The sequence below is a fragment of the Clytia hemisphaerica genome, unplaced genomic scaffold (genome assembly GCF_902728285.1).
Source record: "Clytia hemisphaerica strain Z4C2 unplaced genomic scaffold, Clytia hemisphaerica genome assembly, whole genome shotgun sequence".
Lineage (NCBI taxonomy): Eukaryota > Metazoa > Cnidaria > Hydrozoa > Leptothecata > Clytiidae > Clytia > Clytia hemisphaerica.
In genome coordinates, this window is record NW_027103564.1 from 870251 (window position 1) to 875398 (window position 5148).

Consider the following 5148-nt stretch of genomic DNA (forward strand, 5'->3'; position numbering starts at 1 on the left):
ATTGAAAAGAAATACTTCTTGGAAGAATGTTTCAGTTGATTTACATTCATTTAAGTCACTCTGAGCTGGATGACATGCAAGTGTCCATATTGGTTGCGTCTAACCGATATGGCCATTTTAGTTTAATGTTTCCAAATCTTTGTTTGCTTGTTTTTATTGAAAAGAAATACTTCTTGGAAGAATGTTTCAGTTGATTTACATTCATTTAAGTCACTCTGAGCTGGATGACATGCAAGTGTCCATATCGGTTGCGTCTAACCGATATGGCCATTTTAGTTTAATGTTTCCAAATCTTTGTTTCCTTGTTTTTATTGAAAAGAAATACTTCTTGGAAGAATGTTTCAGTTGAACTACATTCATTTAAGTCACTCTGAGCTGGATGACATGCAAGTGTCCATATCGGTTGCGTCTAACCGATATGGCCATTTTAGTTTAATGTTTCCAAATCTTTGTTTGCTTGTTTTTATTGAAAGAAATACTTCTTGGAAGAATGTTTCAGTTGATTTACATTCATTTAAGTCACTCTGAGCTGGATGACATGCAAGTGTCCATATCGGTTGCGTCTAACCGATATGGCCATTTTAGTTTAATGTTTCCAAATCTTTGTTTGCTTGTTTTTATTGAAAAGAAATACTTCTTGGAAGAATGTTTCAGTTGATTTACATTCATTTAAGTCACTCTGAGCTGGATGACATGCAAGTGTCCATATCGGTTGCGTCTAACCGATATGGCCATTTTAGTTTAATGTTTCCAAATCTTTGTTTGCTTGTTTTTATTGAAAAGAAATACTTCTTGGAAGAATGTTTCAGTTGATTTACATTCATTTAAGTCACTCTGAGCTGGATGACATGTCAGTGTCCATATCGGTTGCGTCTAACCGATATGGCCATTTAGTTTAATGTTTCCAAATCTTTGTTTCCTTGTTTTTATTGAAAAGTAATACTTCTTGGAAGAATGTTTCAGTTAATTTACATTCATTGAAGTCACTCTGAGCTGGATGACATGCAAGTGTCCATATCGGTTGCGTCTAACCGATATGGCCATTTTAGTTTAATGTTTCCAATTCTTTGTTTGCTTGTTTTTATTGAAAAGAAATACTTCTTGGAAGAATGTTTCAGTTGAATTACATTCATTTAAGTCACTCTGAGCTGGATGACATGCAAGTGTCCATATCGGTTGCGTCTAACCGATATGGCCATTTTAGTTTAATGTTTTCAAATCTTTGTTTGCTTGTTTTTATTGAAAAGAAATACTTCTTGGAAGAATGTTTCAGTTGATTTACATTCATTTAAGTCACTCTGAGCTGGATGACATGCAAGTGTCCATATCGGTTGCGTCTAACCGATATGGCCATTTTAGTTTAATGTTTCCAAATCTTTGTTTCCTTGTTTTTATATGAAGTAATACTTCTTGGAAGAATGTTTCAGTTAACTTACATTCATTGAAGTCACTCTGAGCTGGATGACATGCCAATGTCCATATCGGTTGCGTCTAACCGATATGGCCATTTTAGTTTAATGTTTCCAATTCTTTGTTTGCTTGTTTTTATTGAAAAGAAATACTTCTTGGAAGAATATTTCAGTTGATTTACATTCATTTAAGTCACTCTGAGCTGGATGACATGCAAGTGTCCATATCGGTTGCGTCTAACCGATATGGCCATTTTAGTTTAATGTTTCCAAATCTTTGTTTGCTTGTTTTTATTGAAAAGAAATACTTCTTGGAAGAATGTTTCAGTTGATTTACATTCATTTAAGTCACTCTGAGCTGGATGACATGCAAGTGTCCATATCGGTTGCGTCTAACCGATATGGCCATTTTAGTTTAATGTTTCCAAATCTTTGTTTCCTTGTTTTTATTGAAAAGTAATACTTCTTGGAAGAATGTTTCAGTTAACTTACATTCATTGAAGTCACTCTGAGCTGGATGACATGCCAATGTCCATATCGGTTGCGTCTAACCGATATGGCCATTTTAGTTTAATGTTTCCAATTCTTTGTTTGCTTGTTTTTATTGAAAAGAAATACTTCTTGGAGATATTTCAGTTGATTTACATTCATTTAAGTCACTCTGAGCTGGATGACATGCCAGTGTCCATATCGGTTGCGTCTAACCGATATGGCCATTTTAGTTTAATGTTTCCAAATCTTTGTTTGCTTGTTTTTATTGAAAAGAAATACTTCTTGGAAGAATGTTTCAGTTGATTTACATTCATTTAAGTCACTCTGAGCTGGATGACATGCAAGTGTCCATATCGGTTGCGTCTAACCGATATGGCCATTTTAGTTTAATGTTTCCAATCTTTGTTTGCTTGTTTTTATTGAAAAGAAATACTTCTTGGAAGATGTTTCAGTTGATTTACATTCATTAAGTCACTCTGAGCTGGATGACATGCAAGTGTCCATATCGGTTGCGTCTAACCGATATGGCCATTTTAGTTTAATGTTTCCAAATCTTTGTTTGCTTGTTTTTATTGAAAAGTAATACTTCTTGGAAGAATGTTTCAGTTAACTTTCATTCATCGAAGTCACTCTGAGCTGGATGACATGCCAATGTCCATATCGGTTGCGTCTAACCGATATGGCCATTTTAGTTTAATGTTTCCAATTCTTTGTTTGCTTGTTTTTATTGAAAAGAAATACTTCTTGGAAGAATGTTTCAGTTGATTTACATTCATTTAAGTCACTCTGAGCTGGATGACATGCAAGTGTCCATATCGGTTGCGTCTAACCGATATGGCCATTTTAGTTTAATGTTTCCAAATCTTTGTTTCCTTTTTTATTGAAAAGTATACTTCTTGGAAGAATGTTTCAGTTAACTTACATTCATTGAAGTCACTCTGAGCTGGATGACATGCCAGTTTCCATATCGGTTGCGTCTAACCGATATGGCCATTTTAGTTTAATGTTTCCAAATCTTTGTTTGCTTGTTTTTATTGAAAAGAAATACTTCTTGGAAGAATTTTTCAGATATTTACATTCATTGAAGTCACTCTGAGCTGGATGACATGTCAGTGTCCATATCGGTTGCGTCTAACCGATATGGCCATTTTAGTTTAATGTTTCCAAATCTTTGTTTGCTTGTTTTTATTGAAAAGAAATACTTCTTGGAAGAATGTTTTCAGTGATTTACATTCATTTAAGTCACTCTGAGCTGGATGACATGCAGTGTCCATATTGGTTGCGTCTAACCGATATGGCCATTTTAGTTTAATGTTTCCAAATCTTTGTTTCCTTGTTTTTATTGAAAAGAAGTACTTCTTTGAAGAATGTTTCAGTTAATTTACATTCATGGAGTCATTCTGAGCTGGATGACATGCCAGTGTCCATATCGGTTGCGTCTAACCGATATGGCCATTTTAGTTTAATGTTTCAAATCTTTGTTGCTTGTTTTTATTGAAAAGATACTTCTTGGGATGAGGTTTTCAGTTAATTTACATTCATTTAAGTCACTCTGAGCTGGATGACATGCCAGTGTCCATATCGGTTGCGTCTAACCGATATGGCCATTTTAGTTTAATGTTTCCAAATCTTTGTTTGCTTGTTTTTATTGAAAAGAAATACTTCTTGGAAGAATGTTTCAGTTGATTTACATTCATTTAAGTCACTCTGAGCTGGATGACATGCAAGTGTCCATATCGGTTGCGTCTAACCGATATGGCCATTTTAGTTTAATGTTTCCAAATCTTTGTTTGCTTGTTATTATTGAAAAGAATACTTCTTGGAAGAATGTTTCAGTTAATTTACATTCATTGAAGTCACTCTGAGCTGGATGACATGNATTCATTAAGTCACTCTGAGCTGGCTGACATGCAAGTGTCCATATCGGTTGCGTCTACCATAGGCCATTTTAGTTTAATGTTTCCAAATCTTTGTTTGCTTGTTTTTATTGAAAATAGATACTTCTTGGAAGAATGTTTCAGTTGATTTATATTCATTTAAGTCACTCTGAGCTGGATGACATGCAAGTGTCCATATCGGTTGCGTCTAACCGATATGGCCATTTTAGTTTAATGTTTCCAAATCTTTGTTTCCTTGTTTTTATTGAAAAAAATACTTCTTTGAAGAATGTTTCAGTTGATTTACATTCATATAAGTCACTCTGAGCTGGATGACATGCAAGTGTCCATATCGGTTGCGTCTAACCGATATGGCCATTTTAGTTTAATGTTTCCAAATCTTTGTTTGCTTGTTTATATTGAAAAGAAATACTTCTTGAAGAATATTTCAGTTAATTAACATTCATTAAAGTCACTCTGAGCTGGCTGACATGCAAGTGTCCATATCGGTTGCGTCTAACCGATATGGCCATTTTAGTTTAATGTTTCCAAATCTTTGTTTGCTTGTTTATATTGAAAAGAATACTTCTGAAGAATGTTTCAGTTGATTTATATTCATTTAAGTCACTCTGAGCTAGATGACATGCAAGTGTCCATATCGGTTGCGTCTAACCGATATGGCCATTTTAGTTTAATGTTTCCAAATCTTTGTTTGCTTGTTTTTATTGAAAAAAATACGTTTTGGAAGAATGTTTCAGATAATTTATATTCATTGAAGTCACTCTCAGCTGGATCACATACCAGTGTTCATATCGGTTGCGTCTAACCAATGTGGCCATTTTAGTTTAATGTTTCCAATTCTTTGTTTGCTTGTTAATATTGAAAAGAAATACTTCTTAGACGAACATTTCAGTTAATTTACATTCATTTAAGTCACTCTGAGCTGGCTGACATGCAAGTGTCCATATCGGTTGCGTCTAGCCCATATGGCCATTTTAGTTTAATGTTTCCAAATCTTTGTTTGCTTGTTTATATTGAAATAGAATTACTTCTTGGAAGAATGTTTCAGTTGATTTATATTCATTTAAGTCACTCTGAGCTGGATGACATGCAAGTGTCCATATCGGTTGCGTCTAACCGATATGGCCATTTTAGTTTAATGTTTCCAATTCTTTGTTTGCTTGTTTATATTGAAAAGAAATACTTCTTTGAAGAATAGTTCAGTTAATTTACATTCATTTAAGTCACTCTGAGCTGGCTGACATGCAAGTGTCCATATCGGTTGCGTCTAACCAATATGGCCATTTTAGTTTAATGTTTCCAAATCTTTGTTTGCTTGTTTTTATTGAAAATAGATACTTCTTGGAAGA